This window comes from Neodiprion fabricii, chromosome 7, assembly GCF_021155785.1.
Source record: "Neodiprion fabricii isolate iyNeoFabr1 chromosome 7, iyNeoFabr1.1, whole genome shotgun sequence".
Taxonomy (NCBI): Eukaryota; Metazoa; Arthropoda; class Insecta; order Hymenoptera; family Diprionidae; genus Neodiprion; species Neodiprion fabricii.
Genome location: NC_060245.1, coordinates 16,236,107 through 16,255,964, shown reverse-complemented (window position 1 = coordinate 16,255,964; position 19,858 = coordinate 16,236,107). Strand labels below are relative to the sequence as shown.

The 19,858-nt window shown below is 35.9% G+C and overlaps 1 protein-coding gene and 1 long non-coding RNA gene across 11 annotated transcripts in view; one reads left to right on the top strand and one right to left on the bottom strand.

Moving 5' to 3' along the window:
• Nucleotides 1-19,858, top strand: part of LOC124186212 — a 312,828-nt gene that overhangs the window by 20,631 nt on the left and 272,339 nt on the right. The window lies entirely within an intron of this gene.
• LOC124186221 lies at nucleotides 8,170-10,005 on the bottom strand. The gene is made up of 3 exons (XR_006871601.1): nucleotides 9,885-10,005; nucleotides 8,962-9,167; nucleotides 8,170-8,867 (listed from the first exon to the last, which is right to left on the bottom strand). It is a non-coding gene; the product is annotated as an uncharacterized LOC124186221 (long non-coding RNA).

Genomic DNA, 19,858 nt, shown 5'->3' with positions numbered 1-19,858 from the left:
ATGGCTGTTATTAAATAAAACGCTCACTCTAACTACGGTCGGGATAGGGAATACATGTAAATTGTACGACTTTTGATCGCTAATATTGAAAAATTTAGTACCGCAAGGACTATTAAAAAAAATTCCTACGTATAAAGGACACTTCAAATTATGTGTATTCAAAAATTGAAAGATATTGTAAGAAAAGTGATTTATCACGGTACTACCTTAAGGAGATTTTTGCGAAGTTCTATGCTGTGATAATACCGATTGATGATAACAGTTAATATAACTCGTCCAACGGTATTCATATTTTGAAAATTTAAGTACTTGAAAGTCAGTACAAAGTTGCAGAATGGTAATCCCCCCCCGACAATGTTTCGTTACGTTAACGTTACTAATTTCAACCTCATAAAAATTTTTGAGCTTATACAGTTCGGTTTACATTACAGGCCAGACAATTTTAGAGTATTTAAATAAATGATGCGGTATGAGAAAACGAATAATTGATACTTTGATTGTAATTTAATTGAAATTGAATGCTAGTAATGATTATCGCAGAGCGATAGGGCAGTCAAAGTTGTTGCTCTAATTAAAAGCAGTTACGGTACTTTTGACAAAAATTCGTAGCGGCGTTACACTCTCTGCGTAGTAATAAACTTTTTACGCTGATATATGAACGTTGAATTGCTTTTGACCTGCCGTCATTGTTGCAAAACGAAATTGGATACAGGTGGAAGTGGCAAAGGTTGGTTGAAAAAACAAAAAAAAAAAAAAGAAAAAAGTAAACGGAAAGAAGTATTTCCAACTTATTTGAAAATTCCAAATGGAACATGTTTCCTCAACACGTTCTTGGCACATTCCGTGTCGATGGAAATAATTTTATCAATATGCCGAATTATTATGTCCTCCGTAAATATACCATATTAATTATACCTGTATGTATACGATATAGGTAGGAAAGAAGTTAATTAACGGAAGCCATGATGGGCTTACAATTAGTTGGACTTGGAAAGTTTATTTTATCGTCGAGAGAAATGTGAGGATTCAGCCGTTTGCTTGGCGCGATGAAAGTTCATTTAATAACCAAAGGTTCCGAGAGGTTAATTGGCTTTGAGGATAATATTTAGATTTATTTTTGCCAAAAGTAAAAAACAATTTGTCAATATTTTTTACGTACATTCGTGTTGTTCGTTGCCAGGAACGGGGTAATCCTCGAGTTTTTTTTTTTTTTTTTTGACTTTTCTATTTTACCCTGACATCTTTAATTGTTACTCGAGTCGAACTGTGAAATAAAGAAAAAAATAACAACTCTGAGAATAACGATATTGCAATGGAATCGACATTCGTTGTATAAAGAAAAGTAATTCTCTGCTCTATGTGATTGGACATACCTCATGCTCGTTGCATTTACGCCGAGGAAAAGTTCATGCAGTTTGTCTTCTTTTCTCTTCTTCAAAACTTCAACTTCAGACATGTATCCACTATTTTCTTTATATTTTCTTTCAGGTTTAGCTCTACGTACCTGCATGCAAGTATCATATACTTTGGCGGTACGTGATGTGAAACGTTTCGTTCCGTTTAGTTTTCTTTTTGTTTCTACTTGTTGGCTCTTTCTCTCCGTTGCTCAGGTATGCCGTTCGCTCGTTTCTGGTGAAATTTGAAAGTCCGCTTTCGCCAAGGAACTTGAACTGGGTTATTTGGTCGAAACGATACACGGGAAATTCAACGTCCAGGGCAAATCCACTTGCATTTATACAATCCATAATACATTTCAATAAAATCCGCCTGCATCTATGCGATTCAAAATACATTCTAAACCAAAATCGCCGGGCATTTATGCTACTCGTGATACGTTTTACAGAATTCCGTCGACATTTATGCGATTCAAGGTGTATTTTACAAAAGTGTATTATCAGGCCCGAGTGCAGGCGGATTTCCTTAAAAATAGTTCCCCTGTTTTTTCAGATTTTTATCTTAATTTTCACCCGTTCCCGTAAGAGGGTGGATTCCCCCATTTAACCCCTTCAGGGGACTTTGAATTCACTCAACGTATGGCGATAAAATTTTGTACAGGGATTTTCTTGGGTCGCTGATTACGAATTTGAACTCGAAATTTGAAAATTCTCAATGACGGATCCAATATGGCGGACTAAAGTCCAAAAAATCATTTGGTTTCGATAAAACTCGGCGCTTGGAGGTTTTCAAGGCTGTTGGTTACGAATCTGAACTTGAAAGTACAAAATTCAAAATGGTGGATCCAATATGGCGACATCAAGTGACTTTTGGGATTTTGGCCAACCATATTGGATCCACCATTTTGAATTATGTAATTTCGAGTCTAGATTCGTAACCGGTGACCTCAAATATCCTTCAGAACCGAAGATCATCAAAATTGAGTAACTTTTTGGATTATGGTCCACCATATTAGATCAGCCATTTTGAATTTTCAAATTTTGGGTTCACATGCGTAGTCAGTAACCCAAGAAACCCATGTGTACCAAGTTTGATCGAAACCTATGCAGCAGATTTAATGTACCCTTGAAGAGGTTAAACTGGGAAATAACTAAAAAAATAAGAGAATTATTTTTGAATAATTTGGACCTAATTTGAAAGGTGAGCCAGTCAAACTTAAAAAATGAGCTTTTCAAGGACCGCCCTAAATTGCGGACGGATCTCGTCAAAATGTACCCTAAATTTTATAAATGCAGGCAGTTTTAACATGTGTTGAATTGCTCGTGTAACATCTCCGTGAAACAACCCTGCAAGTGTGGAAGCAAACATTAATGAAACATCAGTGATACAATAACCTCGCCTAAGTGGTCAGAAATGTTTCATCGCAGCCTCGAGCTTCCAGCTCTGGGTCATAATGGTCAAGGCGACTGCTGCTTAGTAGATACTTCACATGTTGGGTGAATTGTTCCTTGAAACATCCCACTGTGCCCGGGAAGAACGATGAGCACTAAGATAAATGATATCCCTTTAAGGGAAGGGTTTTCTTCACCGAAATTCATTTTTCTTCGCCTCCGTCGCCTGGTTGAGGATTCTGACTTTAACCATCACCTGGAAGGAGGTTACCCTTCAAACGAACTACGTTCGTTACACAAACGCAGGCCAAACCCGAGGGAAATTGTTGTTTAATTATCGTTCAGTTTACATATATCCAAACCATTTTCAAACCGAGTCTCATTTTTAGTCGCTTTCTGTATTGCGAATCCAAAATTTTGACCTGTGTTTTTATCTTTATCCTCTCCGGTTATCCGTCATTGGTACAAAATGTGAAAACATCGAATCTTCGATATTTTCAGGTGTTGAAAGACAAAAGAAGTTTTACTTCATTATTTTTAGTATACATTTATAATTAAACTGGAATCTTCTTATCAAATCTATTAAGCATTGTCTAGACTAAATTGACGGACGATATTTCGAGCAGAATATTTGCAGTCAATGGCGTCAATTTTTTAATGAAAATTCCGTCGATGTTTACTCTCGGCGGTAAGATTGAATCGTGCAGTTAAACTTTGAGTAATTCGACGAAGCGAGCCCATCTTGAACATTTCTCGCTCATACATGTAATGGCTCGTTTGATATCCTGGCCTTTGATGTGACGACGTATCTTTGAAAAATTGATATCACCCTCCTTGTACGTGACTGGGTTTTACTGAAAATTAATACAGGTCGACACTTTGATTAAAGGAATCCGTCTTACGACTGGTGTTGTAATAATCCGAAGGTTAGCTTGCGACGAAGGTTCGGAATGGAAGGAAGAATAATATCGGGAGAATTTTTCTCATCATCTGTGTTCTGTGACGTTTGATATCACGTACCTACTTATATTATACCACGAAGTGTTTTTTTTTTTTAAATTAGTGAAAAAAAGAAAGGAAAGAAACCAATTTTTGGAATCTTCGCAAAGCATTTTCCACTCATGCAGTTTATATCAGTTTGAACCTGATATTTGGTAATTATTTTTCGTTAACAAAGATTCTCTGATGGCAAAAATTCAGTTGTCTCAACACATAACTTTTTGGCATCGAAATTAAACATGTTTTTCATGTCGTTTGGAGCCTTCATGTTGTTCTATAACATTGTTTGAAATTTTCAAAAAGATGTACAAACATTTCTAACTTACGTACAGTAGCTTGGGCCACTCAGGACCATGAAATGTTTTAAATTTCGCAAAACAAGGATAATAAACAAACCAAAGTGACTCAAAACGCTTGTATCCCGTAAGGCCAGAGCGATGTTTCCAACATCATTAATCATTTCGTACAGAGCGTGCGGGCTTTGATGAAATTTTAAAAGAGAAAAAATCTTTTTACACGCAGTCTGCTTAATTTGAAAGTCTCGGCTCGTTTCCGGAAAGCCGTAGTCTTTTGTCACAGCTTCTGCGATACACATGTATACATAAGAGATACAGCGAAGGACTAAGCTTTGTGTCAAAGGACTAAACGTGACCGGATTCGAGCAGTTTTCCTGATAAAACGTTTTATGGCTCTGGGAATTTATGGGGAAAATGGTCCAGCGATATTATCTACTCATACCTTCTTACCTTCGCTTCGCAATCTCGCCGTATTGTAGAGGAGATCGAGATTCCGGACTGTGCCACCTTCCCATGTATTGTCAAAGTCAGCGAGAGCTGTCTCAGAACAAATCAGGACAAACTGCGAAGAAAAGAATGAAAAGAGAAACAAAGGAAAGGACGAACATGCTTTCTTATCTGAGCTTACCTGCAGAAATTTTCCGAAGATCTTATTTAACGGCTCTTCAAACTTTTGACGATAGGAAGATCTTTTCGTTCGTCTCTTTGTCTTGTTTTGAAACTACCACAGCTGAAGTCGATCTAAAACCTGATCTCCGAGCGAACCTAGGACTCATTATTTCAATTTCACATTGAAATCATTTCTCAAGTTCATTCATATTTACAAACAATTGTAGAATTATACTACAGAAAGCTGTTTAAACAACACAGTTATCCAACTTATTTGACAACATTTACCGATGCTACGTCATCTTTCATTTCTTATTCCTCGGCAACGGGGGATCCAAGCTCAAAATTAATCACCAGCCTAGGACTTTAGTCAGATTAAGCCATTTGTCAGCTCGAACAGCCCATGGAGACACATTTAGAAGGGGTAAATATCGACACAAAGAGTCTTAGCTGTTACCATTAACAGGGTACAATGCCCAACACTAAACTGTCCGCAATTATGTCTTATTCATGACTTTCCTCTCACGTGTAATTTATTTGACGGTAATAATGGCCTGTTTAATTTAGATCTCTCAAACTTTCTAGTTGGCAGTTCAAACCTTCATCATTTTAATTACAAAAGTTTGATTACAATGTACAGTATTTACTTTTAGCGTCAGGGATTCGAGTTATTCACCTCAATAGTTTCACGCTTGCTAAAGTGCGGTCGAGGGGTCATCACTCATGGATTTGACGTTCGCCTGATTTCAAGATTACAACGGTTTCAAAAGGTTTCAGGGATATTAGAAGATTTGAAAAGATTACAAAACGTTACAGAAGAGTCGAAAAGGTTGTAAAACATTTCAGAAGATCTCAAATGATTACAAAACATTTCAGAAGTTTCAAAAGTTTTCCGAAGATTTCAAGAGATTTCAGAAGATTTCAAGAGATTTCAGAAGATTTCAAAAGATTACAAAAGATTTCAGTAGACTTTTAATATTTTGAAAACTTGAAGAATTTCTAAGGATTTCGAATGATTTCAAATGATTTTATAATGATTTCAGTGGATTTTGAAAGATATTGATAGGTTTTAAAGACTTCAAAAGATTTCAGGAGATTACAAATGATTTCAGATTATTTTAGGAGATTTCTAAGGATCTCAAAGGACTGAAAGTGATTTCAAGAGATTTCTAGTGATTTTAAAGGATTTCAAAAGATTGAAAAAATTACAAAAAATTTCAAAATATTTCAGAGGATTTCAGTGGATTTTAAGAGATTTCAGCAAGTTTCATAAGACTTGCTAAATATTTCACAGGATTACAAGGCAATTCATCTCACTTTGACCAGGTTTTCCAATTTCAGCAATATTTCTAATTTACCTGCAACTGTTTTAAGTGATTATAGACTTCATCCGAAACCACCGGTTCTTTTTTTCATGCGCCTATTTTTGAGTAGAGGATCTTGAAAAGATTCTTAAATCCTTTCGATTGTAGTGTAAAAAATATGCTAGAATTATCGTCCAGAAGGTGAAACAAATAAATCCACTGTTCGTATCGTATTTCAACATATTTGGTATGGAGTCGAATTGATTTTATACTCTTCAAGACAATTCTCAAATGCTAAAACATTTATCCTAGGGAATTTAAACTGTTTGACGTGTACATAAAAATATAAAAGAATGATCTGGAGCTGATCTGCATTTCCGAGATTCTAAAAAATGAGAATAAAAATATTTGAATATTCATTACCCGACAGCGGTGGAATACAAATGAAGAGCTTTTGCAATTAGAGGTGCTATACCATCACCTAAGCACGCTCCAACCAGGTTAAGAATGGTGAGGTCAAACCCTGGCCGACTTGGCAGGTAATGTTCCATATGCCGATGCTTATACCTATACATATTATAGCCTCGTTATCACCTATAAGGTAACATATTTTCGCCAGGTGAAAAGACCAATGTTACATCGATCAATCAGAGAGACTTTGAAAAATCGTAGTCAATGAGCACAAGAGGAACATTTTTGCGAATAGAGACAAACAAACAGCCTTGTCGTAATATAAGATTGATCGTGATCGTTATTTTAATTTCAACGATGATTCTTCGTCGTGAAAGATATTACAGAAAAAGGCTGATTTTGAAAATGTTCAACATTGTCAATGGTAATAGTTGTGTTAATCTTACATCTGACACTGACAATTTAATTGAGGCATATCATAATTTGCTTTTGAATAAGTCCAGTAAATAAATTCGTTCATGGAAAATTAAAGTTTCTAACTATTCCGAATTGTTAGCGATCTCTTCCTTCTTTGCAGTGTCGATTTCATTTGATAGTGACAGCTCATAACCTCGTTTCCGTCACAGATTGACGACATTCTGCTGTTCTTCTGACTTGACTTTTCACAACGGTTTTCCAACTTTCCTGACGTTTTGTTCCATTTGGAAAGTTTATTATGGTTTCCGCGGATAACTCACGTACTTGATATAAGTGTCAGAATGGTAACATTTTTTAATTTTTTGCTTTCTCTTGCTTCTTCTGGTTACATAAGCACACATCTAAACGGTATATCTCTTCAGGAATTGAGGGTGAAAAGTTCCCATCACAATTCGTTTTCAAATAACTTGGTCCCTAATAAAGTAAGAGATTTTTTTTTTTTTCAAATTAAAGCTCAAACAATTCTGCGCAAAATAGATACAACGTATAATTGATTGGTGTTAATTGAAATAGATAAAAATACCATCGAATCTGAAAAAAGTGCCTTTTTGAGATTTTTCCGTTTTCATGCCGTATCTTTGATTCTAATAGATTAAAATATAAAAAACTATAGTGTTTTGGAAAGCTTGAGATGTGCTCTAAATGATGGTGAGATCCGTTTTTTGATCCGTTTTAAAAAGTATAATTATTTTACAACTGGTATACATTAAAGTGACGTATTCTGAAAAGTAGACAAAGGACAGGTTTTTAAATAAATCAAAGATCTATTATTCATTGCGATTGTTATTTTCCAGCACCATAAATACGAATAAACACACAAAATATATTTCAAGTTGAATTTTTGTTACAACACTCTACGCACATTGGGCATCGGTGTCTTTTGCACATAGATTTTTGACACTGCGGACACATTATCGTTGTTTTAACTCCTAATGAGTAATGACAACATGGACATCTTGTTTTGGGTATTGGTATGACTTCAGAATAATTAACGGCAGGCGTTTCGTAGTTGAGAAGTTGAGCTATTGCGTTTTCAATATTGTTTCGTAGCTGTACAGTCCCATACCGCCTGATTAGCCAAGGCTTTATTAGTTCAAACGACAAATCTTTAATGAAAATCAATCTGGTCTTCTTTTCCTCTACATGATTTAAATTATATAAAATTGTTGAATTAACATTAGCCGCGTTTAACATTCCATAAAAAACTTTTAATGGCCACCTTCTTGTCCGACGTGCAACTGTATATAATTTACATGCTTGATCGAATGAATCTGTTCCACCTTTTGGTTTGTTTGTTTCTGTATCAATTTCGGTGTTTGTACTATAACTTGAAAGTATCAAAACTATTTTATTTCGTTTTGGAGCATAAGATAATAAAGTTTGATTATTTGCGAAACGGTATTCAGTTGTTGATGGTGATGCCTTTTCTGTAAAACTATGTGGAATTTAATTATTTTTACGAATAGTACCTATTGCCTTCACGTTATATTCGTCAAGGAGTATTTGAAATAAACCAATTGAGGTGAACCAATTATCCATCACAACTGTCCGATTTGAACCCCGAATTGGTTCTACTAATTATCTCACAAAAAAATTTGGAAGTGGTTCGTTACGTATTCGTTGCGTTGTTTTTCCTAGATATGGCACAGCTTTCATCGTGTACGACGTTTTAGAACCATTTAACATAAAAAATTTAATACCATAACGATCAGGCTTGCTCGATAAATACACTTTGAAAATGCATCTACCTTTGAAGCTATTACTATTTGTTCATCTACGGTACAAATTTCGTAGGGTCTGTAATATTTTCCACAATTTATGTATAAATTTATCCCAAATTTCTTGTATCGCAGCAACAAAAGTACCCACAACGCTCCGCGCTCACTGCGTGTCGTTAACAACTGAATCTCACCAACGGCAACTGAACACGCTTCCTCAAGGTTTCAGTAAAATATCGGTGGCAGGGAAAGCCTCTTGTTAAATACCTACAGAGAATTATAACATAATAAAATTTTGGGATGGGTACTTTGTACCCCAGTGTGCTTGTCAGGGGTTTTAATTTTTTCTTGCATAACTCACGTCTTTATAAATATATTATTATCTTCCGAGGAGGGCCCTCTTCAAAGGGCCGAAACGTAGATTAATCGACAGTTTTCCGTTTCGACCTATGTCGCCGAGAGCCTACATTCTCATCGTTTGTATGTACAGGTATTCACTTAAGGTAGTACCGTGATAGCAGCAGTCCTCAACTTCCAGAGAAATATCCCCCGTATAAAACATTATAACTAAAGTAAAAAGTAGGTGAGATACAGTACACCTTTGCGCCTCCTCTCACATGCGCAGAAGTATAAAAATTTTCCCATTGCGTCTTTTGTCTGACTTGGCAACGTTGCATTCTAACTCGGTATCTCTTGCCCCTCAAGCACGTGTTGTAGAGAAATGTATTGTTATGAAATCAATTTGAGGTTAGTTATAATTGGAGACTGAAAATAATACACAATGACTTCGCGATTAAAACCTGTACCGTAACCTATATCCGCAAAGTTCCGACATTTATTTCAATTCGTTGGGCCTTTGTGGCATTTTAAACTTCCCGCGTAGGGCAACGTTGCCAAGTCACTATTTCTCACGGGTCAGGTTATGAGAGAAAGTTTGAAAATCATTAAAAGCAACAAACTTTAAGAATTATTTACAAAAAAATGAATACGGCTTGTTTATGTTTTTTTTTGAAAAAAAATTACTTGTTACATCCTCAATTAATAATTCTCAGTTTTTAAAAAAAATTCTAAGAAAAGTATGGCTGTTATTAAATAAAACGCTCACTCTAACTACGGTCGGGATAGGGAATACATGTAAATTGTACGACTTTTGATCGCTAATATTGCAAAATTTAGTACCGCAAGGACTATTAAAAAAAATTCCTACGTATAAAGGACACTTCAAATTATGTGTATTCAAAAATTGAAAGATATTGTAAGAAAAGTGATTTATCACGGTACTACCTTAAAGCTACGCGTGCTCGTTGCAACTTCCCGGCACAATTGAAAGCGTATAATTTCGACGACAGCACGCCTCAAAGATATCCCCTGTTTTCGTCAGGTTTGCTTCCAACGTCCCGTATCGAACTGTTATGATCTGCCGTTTCTGGAACGGCGCCAAGCGTCGCAGCATCGTTCAACCCCTCTATCTCACGTTTCGGCGTTCCGGGTATCCGCGAGGGGCGGGGAGGGTGGGTGTTCAGGGCGTTTCGCGAAGAGCGGAGAGATAACTTACACGCGGTTGCAGCGTGTGCCTGTCCCCCTCCCTTACCGACCCTACATATACCGACCGAGGCATAGATTCACGAGAAGCATTGTTCGCCACGAACGTTCGGGCTTAATCGTTCGAGCGCTGACCGCTGAAAATATGAGCCAGGATGAAATCATATCGGAAGCAATAATTCTGTTTCTACCAAGGTGGAGGTTATTTGGTGCATGGCCGGTCGACCACGGACCGACGCCCGTGACAAAGAATCAAGACCGATGAGAAACGGTTATAGGGGGTCACAGTTATTCCCAGTATTTTCCGTGAATCTATTTTACTTCGTCTGTATTATTCTGCCGTAGTTTGATACACGGTTGATCTTTCGGACGAAGGAAGCGTTTGCCGAACGATCAGCTCGCGGTTTTTTTTTTCAATCCTATGCACCTACCGACCGATGACGAAAAATCCTCGGTCGATAAAATTGATCCTTGGGAATAACTGACTTATCGGTCGATAACGATTCGTCGTGTCAAATCGCTTCAAAATTGTCGATAATCTCATAATTTCGTTCGATCTCCATATGCCTTATCGCTCGTTATGTACAAGACGTTTCTACAATTTTACACAAGGGGATTTTTCCCTTATTCAGCGGTCAATTCAATATTGCCATTTGTTAATCATAATTATGATATCGCTGGAATGTTGTCAAATAGGTATTTAACGGTGATAATTTAATTGAAATGAAATGAGCCATCGTAAAGTGAAACGGAACGAATTTACTGGATTTTTAATAATTTTTTCGCGATTTGCAATTGTGCTCCGATATTTAAGCATTTTTTAAAAAATTTTTCTTAAAGAAATCTTCGTAGATTAGAGTCATAACAATTTGATAGGTACTCAATGTTATACGATTAATATCTCGCAGTATAATTGATAAAAACTATCAATTTTTGTCCAACCATTCTGCTCATTCAAAAACTCGGCAGTAGGTATTAGCCTCGTCGGAATTTTAGACTCGAACAATTTTTTCTGCTACCTTTCCGTTACAAAATTGTAAATTATAAAATGCCACAATCATTTCAAGCGGATAATTAAAAATAAATCCGGGAAAAAAATGTCCAACTCCGCTGGTAATTTATTCGAGAGCAAACTTTATAATTTGCTTCATCAATTTTACTGTGCCTCGAAACAGTAAGTCTTTTACATACCAAACTGTTATAGCGGAACAGTTCAAATTCCTTTTTATCCCTTCAAATATAATAACTCTCCTATTGCGTCTGTGATCAACGTTTCATAGCTCAGGCATTTTTATATTTTATACTTCAATTGAATCAGCGCGGGATAAAAGAAATAAAGAACTTGCAATAACAGAAGGAATGAAAAAGATTAGAATTAGAAACTAAAATAACTACCAAACAACAAATAGAACGCTATGGTAAAAGTATGAGTTAAATTTTTGAATCGAAAGCTTTATGCGCAACGTAAAAAATCGTATTTGTGGGTGAAGAAATATGGTCGAAATAATTTGTGAAAAATAATGGACACACAAGTCACACAACCGAACAAACAATGTCAATCTATAACTTTTTTTGTATTCCTCGGTTATCGTTTTGCAATCTCTACGGGCTGTTCGTAAAACGAATAAATTGAGTATCAGAATAAGATAAGTTTTACTTTGAATTAAAGTTGCAAAGTATAATTTTTTACGTTTAACCCTTTCATGTATTAATTTTTCGCTACGTGCGATTTGCTTGAAATTTTTCAGACACGGGCTTTTGGGGTCGCTGATTACGAATCTGAACTCGAAATTCGAAAATTCAAAATGGCGGATCCAATATGGCGGATTAACAAAAACAGCGGGCAGAAAAATTTTGAACAAATCTGTAAATTTGTTCGGTGTGTGTTAAGTTTGTGCAAAAATTGGCATTTGGATTTTCAGGGCAGATTAGCAGAAAATGCTTTTTTACATGGAAAAGTACGAATTGGGAACCATTTGTTTGCACGTGATATTTTTGCAATAAACAAATGAATAAATTTCATATTTATTTTTAGACTAAGAATTATATTAGCGACCACGTGGAATAAAAAATCTCGGCAGTTGATACCTAAAAATTAGTTTAATAAATAAAACCATGCCAAAGAAGTTCAAAAGACATCTTCAAAAACCAAACGTGAGGTTCTTAATATCAGTTTCGAAATGTTCCGACGATATTTCGAACGAAACTTTCCTCCGTATGAAATATACGGACGCCGTATATAAATGGAGGATATTACGAATGAAAAACTACAAAAAATAAGTGGCAACGGTAAACTCTGAATTTTCTTGCTATTTGTTTTTCAAGCCGGGCTTTTCCGGCTGGTCCGTGATGCCGTGTTACGTAAAACCTTTTCCTGCTGTAACCTTGTTCCTCTGCTGACTGCTACGTTGGCTTTCCAAATTCAAAACACTTTCGCTCTCGCCTTTCCGCCCTTCGCTCTATTGCCCGTAGCTCATTTCTCAGCAAACCTCCTGTGTTTATATGCAACAAGGCAAACCCTCAGGGTTCGATAGAAATTGAGTGGTATGAAAATTGGCAAAGGAATAGGCACGAGTCGTCGAAAAAATTGCCTACCTGTATGCCGAACTTCAACGATATTTATTTAGGTATACGTTTTTCGCTCAGCTTTTGGAGCAGTTTTTCTTTACAGCTAACCCAAAAGATAAATCCCCAAAAAAAAAAGTTTAATCGAGACAAACGGGATAATGTTTGAGTATTGAATAGTGCAGGAATGCGGATTCGTTTAATCACTCAGCTGGTACGAAAAAGAAATTTCGATTTTCGCTAAATTTCTATTTTCAATGACTGGTCCTGGTAAAATTAGCTGGTAAAAAAGAGTCTGAATCAAAAGTTAAAGGAAAAAAAAAAAACATTGGAAAACTATTTGCCCCCGTAATATTGAACGGGAATGAAAAAACATCCCGAATATGTAAATTAGTGATTAATCTGAGCAAATTTGAACAACACAAGCCGTGATATTAATCATTTGAGAAAAGGTTTTATAATTAAAACGCTCAAAACATACGAACTCTGTTGGATTTGAACCAAATCCAATGTTTTTAGGCTTATTTATTCATCATACTAATTTTCGGAAATCGTCTCAAATGATTTTTGCAAAAAATGAACTACTCGACTGGATAAAAATAGGTTTACGCATTTGAAACATACTATAATGTGGAGTTTCTTAAATGTTTTCAGACCACTTACGGGGATCTTAGTCAAACAGGTCTGCAAAAAAGATTTTCTATTTCAGCTGTCCGGAATATTTTTCGTAAATATTGTGTTTTCAAGTGTGCTGAATCGAAAAACTACTTTCATTTCTCTCCATCGCGTACAGTATTTTTGCAAAATGCAAGTTGTTTGCATAAAATAAGCATAACAATAATGAATAATGAATAAAACTATCATTTCATAACAACAAACTAAACAGTATCGCTTGTAAAAGTAATGAAACAATTTCTTCGTGAAATGTACTTAACATTCCGTGTTCGTTCTTTTTGCCTATGAAACCTTTTCTTCTTTTCTTTTATACTTCTCCGAACACGCTTCAGCTTTCCATTTTCTCTTTCCCCGTTTCTATTTATTTTCGAGTCTCATTCTTATACATATTAAATGGAAGAAAGAAATCTCTTTTGCATAGGGTTCTTAGAATCAAGAATAGGATACCAGATTTCGAGTTAAACGGGAGTTTCACTCTAAACGAAACTACAAACACGAGTTCAAGAAAAAAACCTGACGTGATGGAATTTTCGGAATATTTTTCCCGGTTTCAGTGAGTGAGAATCTATAAGAAACAGTATAAAAATCCAGTGCAGTTTTTTGGTTGCAGACTTGTATCCTCGTACGAAATAAGCCCAAAAGCTTTAAAATCGAATAAAAATACTGGGGTCAAATCAAAATCATTTCGAACGATGTAATCATAACACCTTTTGTCATATTGTTGATATCTTGGATAATCGTCTAATTGTCAAGTATTAATATTTCTCTATAATGTCATGTTAAACATTTAAAATAATTACATTACAATCTTGTAATATTGTTATTCTAGCCTGTAGCTGGTTGGCAGGTGCTCGTCGAAAACGTCGATTGTTCAATAAACATTAAGTTGAAAATTATGAGCTACTTCGACGGATTTGTAAATTTTTAAACATATCCTGGTCACGAACTTATCAACGATATCTTGGAAAGTGTTATTCGTATTTGCTACGATTAATTTCTACTGCATAGTTGGAACGTTGTTCAAATCGTGATGGCACTATCAAATATCTCTCTTTAAGGGGGAGGGGTTAAGGGTTTGCACTTTCGAAAAATCGAATTTTTTTTTCGTCTTATTGTTAAAAATTTCAGGAATATATTCCCAAAATTTTAAGTCGATCTGAGCCAAACTCTTGAAGTTATTGTCTAGTTAGTCTCCTGCCCTTTAACACTATAGCTCTGACAGCAGGTATACAGCTTATTCACTTCTATCGTAAAGACAGGTAAGTGAAGCCATAAAGACATATTTTATATTTGTATGTATACCGTACACTGTACGATATTTTAAAACGAGAGACGAGCGTCGGTTTGTCGTTGTAGGTTCGATCGTGCGCTTGTGATTTTTTCTCAAAACTACTTTTTCAAAGTCCGTGTTCACTGCCATTTAGAAACTACTTGACCGATTCATTTAAAACTTGGTACACATTTTCTACATATAAAATACCTCCCCCCAACGTTTAGTTAAAATTTTTTTTTTTTACATTAAGGGGGTTTCCCACCCACAAAATGGCGGAATTTTTCGTGGAAAATAGCAGCTTACACTTTAGATAGCCACCAAAAATTTTTAAATGAAAAAAAAAAAAAAATCATGGAACGTTGGGGGGAGGATTTGATGATACTTTGACTAAATTTTAATGGTTTTTGATTTCAGATAATTTCCGACCGAGATATACTGAACACCGCAAATTGTTTTTTTTTCTAAGACGTCCTTGGGCAAGCTCTGTCGCCGGCTTGTTTTTCAATATTTCCGTATGAAAAAATTACAGAACATTGTTAAAAGTATACTCAATAATGTACAAAAGGTTTGAATAAATTTGCTCAATCCATACTTTAAAAAAAAATTCACAAAAAAAGTGTTTTTTTTTTACGCTGAAACCTTTACCCCCCCCCCCCCCCCCCCCCTTAAGGTCTTGGAGTGAGAATCCACTCGAATTCAGTGAAAAATCACGAAGCGAGAGTAAAAACTACGCAACTCCAAATCGAGTGAATATTTTACTCGTATAAAGTAAATATTCACCCCATGGCGCGAGTTGCGCATTTTTTACTCCATGAAAATTTAGAGAGATAGCGGAGATTTTATCAACGGTTTTTCCTCGTTTCCCAACTTTTGATTAAACCTGCATCCGTCCGACCGATTCGTCCGCAAGCCAATGCCAATGCTTGCGCTTACGTCCGCACGTATATGTCGATGGAAAACTTTAAAACCCAGCACCTAGCCTCGAGGCACCGTAAACGTGCACGGTCAGCTGAAACGAAGTTGAGATTCGGGGCGTTGATTTGCAGGGCAAGTCTATCGGGAGCATAGAGGATTTGTAGGGCTTAGGATATCCTCCGGAATGCTGAAAGCTTTCGGATGTCAGGAGTGCAGGGATTCGCTTTCCGTATACCTACAGCTGGCAGGTCAAATACCTACACGCAGCTAATTTGAGCTAATAGTTAGAGAAATCGGTGAGCTTGAGATCCGGTCACCTGCAGAGAACCAAACTCGTATTGACTGTCTCGCGACAGACTGTTAGAATTTATCTTCGGTGAAAATGCGGAGGGTTAGCTCTGCACATGCAGCTGGAGTCGAATTCAAGCCGCTGCAGCCGACGACAGCCGGCTAGTTCCGCTAATTCCACGGGATTTCAGTCCGAACTTCGGTCAAATAAATCACCGGGACGCTTGAGAAGTTGAAAACGCGCCACCTCGGCGACATTGGCGTGACACAATTCAGAAATCAGTACGAGCAAAAAAGAAAAATCAAACCTTCGATAGTGTTAAGAAAGAAAGGCAATGCGGATTGCTTTATCATCAACCGGTAATGCAGAGTAGGTTACGTCATAGAGTAAAGTAAAAACATGCAGAAGCGACTCAGCTAGGAAAGGCGGAACGGGAACATTTTAGAACACTAAAAGTATAACAGAGAGCAGGGGGCTTATTACGGTTCTCGAATCAAGTGAAAATGTCGAAAGTGAGTGGCTCACCCTATTACGGTGAATCTCACGAGGTGAAAAGACGAGGTTATCCACGTGAATAAACTCGTCACGAAATTCGGTGTCGAGAATCGTTCTGCGCATGCTCGTGAGCGTAATTTGCTTGGATTTGCCTGAAAGTTCCATCGGTTTCATCAAAGAACGAAGATCACTCCATATTTGTTGGTTAAAGAGTAAAAGTTATTGATACGTGGGAAGTTGTACAATGAATAATTTAGCGATCGTGATTATGCAAAATCGCGAAAATTGAATGCTCAGAATAAGACGAACACTATGCGATGCCTCAGACCCGTTCAATGTAACTTATATATATTTATATCATTTATTATATATTTTATATATTGTACTTCTGTCACGTTCATTTTCTTCAACAATTCTTTCTGACATTCGCAACAACTTTTATAGGTTATCTGACAAAATGGAGTCAACTTTCGTGAAAATGTGAGATCCCTATACCGGAAGTGCCTAGTTACTTCACATTTTCACTCGAGAGATCCGTAATAGAGTGACTAAACTCACGTGAGATGAAAATGTGAGAAGTGAGTAAACTCGTTCGAGAACAGTAATAAGCCCCCAGGCAGTCGAACGATTTAGTCACAGTCACAGAAACCACACTTCATTTAACAATAAAACCCGAACTCTTTAACAAAAAGTTTAATCCATTGATTTTTGAAGGAAACTGTCCGGGGAGCATTTTTGGTATTTTGTACATTTTCATCCCTCCTCTGAATGGGCCGGTATCGATTTTGGCGCTAAAAAAAATTTTTGGAGGCCAAATACCTTTAATCTGTATGAGTCTGCGTACTGCAACTCTCTTAGAGAATTTAAACTATGAATGCATTTTTCTTCACTTTTGATTTTTCAAACTTGCGCGAAAGGTTTCTTCTACAGTTTCTCATCGATTCACTTGAAATCTTTACACGTTGTCTTTTAAGTATTTTTCACACACTGTCATAGGGATTTGTTCAAATTCTCACGTGGTAGTGAGATACCCTAAATTTTATATTGAAAAAAAGATTTTATCATGATTCTGAAAAATGATCCATTTTCTTTCAAAATCAAGCCATTGAAAAAATCCTATAACAATTTGTGGGCATTTGCAAGCAGGGTTGCAAAATTTTTTAATGAAAAAGTAATGCATTAACCATTACTTTGTCAATTCATAATGGAAATAATTTAATGTCGTAATGGAAATTATTTTCATTATGAATCGAAAAAGTAATGGTTAACGCATCACTTTTTCATTAAAAAACTTGCAGCCCTGTTTGCAAGTAGATGATCTAAGAAAAATCCGTATGTTATGTGAAAAACCTTGTGCACAGTGAATTTGCACCTTTTTAAACTCTATTAAAATTGCACTCTGTACATCACTCTGATACATTTGAATAAGAATCTAATGATTCCTACAGGAGAAAAAAAAATTAACTGAAATATCTAGGAATTTTCTGAAATTCCTGTAAATACCTCCTTAATACCAAAAAGTTTATTCACACCCTACAGAATGATGCGAATCAAAGTTGGCAGACATTTGGTTGCACTGAGGTGTCCTTAATGCCTGGAACTGAAGGTGTTTTAAATTGTGTCACTGTTGTTGACTTTTGAATTGTGTTTTTTTTTTTTTAAGCTGTGACATTTTGTGTTTGAGTTCCGTCTTTTTTATAGCCCAGAGAACTCTCATATTTTGAATTTCAACAAATTTAAAAATCGTTACAATTCGAGCTTGACCGGTGTGAAATTGGACGTACGAACTTTGAAGAGACAGTGTTTACGATGAAGCGGTTCGAAACCGGTGCGCTGCGATAGCGACATTTCTGCTCTCTGGTGGCAAGTTTGGCAACTATACAAGTTCGAATATCAGCAATCAAGATGTGGTATTGAGGGGGAAGGCAACTGTGTCGGCCGACAAAATAACCGAATCTTACGAATTTTTTCACAGGTGTAACTAAGTAATAAAGGGATTAGATTTTGGTATTTTATTAAGTGTATATTAAACTTGTTTTCAATAAATTTTTAATTGAAATTTTTTTAGAACGTATTGAAAGTTTAGTTCGAAGGATCGTGTAGTTAATACAGTCCAAAAGTTAAATTTAAATATACTGAAAAAATGCTATATAAATTTAAAACAAAAATGGTTATTCTTACAAAAAATACGTATTTTGAAAAAAAATTATTATTATTATTGCTTAAATTTTTTTTAGTCAATTTCTACACCCTAAGGTGACAAGTAAGGGTTAAAGCTCTTGTTTATGGCCTTTTTCATTATTGTGTAAAAAAAAGGCTACGTACAACGACGGTTACATTTGTATAGATATTAATAAAATTTTGTTTTTTATTTTCACATAACTCTTTGTCGAGATATCAATGCCACAATGAAGGGGAAATTTTTTTACTAGTCGTTCAGTCAAGGCCCACATCTTTGTTCATTTTAAGAACTTTTTTAATAAAAATACCATCTTAATAACATGCCAACAATCCGATCCTTTTATTGTTTAGTTATCTATGTGAAAAAAATTCTTAAATATCGATTATTTCTTTCTTCGTTACAGTTGCCTTCCTCCTTGACTAAAAAACGCTATTTTTTGAGTTGTGTCACTTCAGTCGTCGAGGTACGATTGAAAAAGGTCTCTACAACCGATGAATTCAGAGGAACAATGAATCTTATTGCGTTCCTAGGGCGATCAAAAAGACTCAAAGATCAATGTACGAATATATAATGTACATAATATATTATACCGAAAGGTAAGGGGTTTTTCTTTTAAGACGAACCTCATTTTTCTCTCACTGTATCCCGGATTCCGCCGTTATTCTGCACAAAGCCGTTATACTCCTCTATCAGAGATTAATTTATGCAAATATTCCAGTGACATGAAGAAATGAAGAGTACAGGGTGGTTTATTGTACGATCCGGCAGATCTCTATTTCTATGTCGCACTTTCTGGCTCTATAATAAATGTATTCCGACGTCAAAAATAATAGCGTTTAATCCCCTGGCTTCGATATTTCGTTGCAAAATATATCAAATTTAAACTTGTTTACCAAAAACGCGCGTCGAAACTTTCGTAATGCTCTGATGTAATTTGGAGGAAATTGCAAAATGTAGATCAGTGACGTTCGTTTTTTACGAATACCAAGAAAAAATAAATAAAATAAAAAGAAAAAAGGCCACGCAAATTAGGACTTCCGTGTAGTAACCACTTATAATTCCGGCGCGCAATTAATTTTACCGAAATCCCAGAAAATCTCAGGGATGAACGTCGGTAGGTATAAAACGTAATGCCGGAAGATATTCAATTTCCTTCCAAAATAAATAAATAAATAAATAAATAAATACTAAACAGGTGTAATTAGGGAGAAACGATGGAAAATTGTAACTACGAGAACGTCGACAGGGTGATTTATTAAGGATTCAAACATTTTGGTTAGGAAACTTTTCGTCTGACAAAGATCGAGATCATCAAGCCTCTG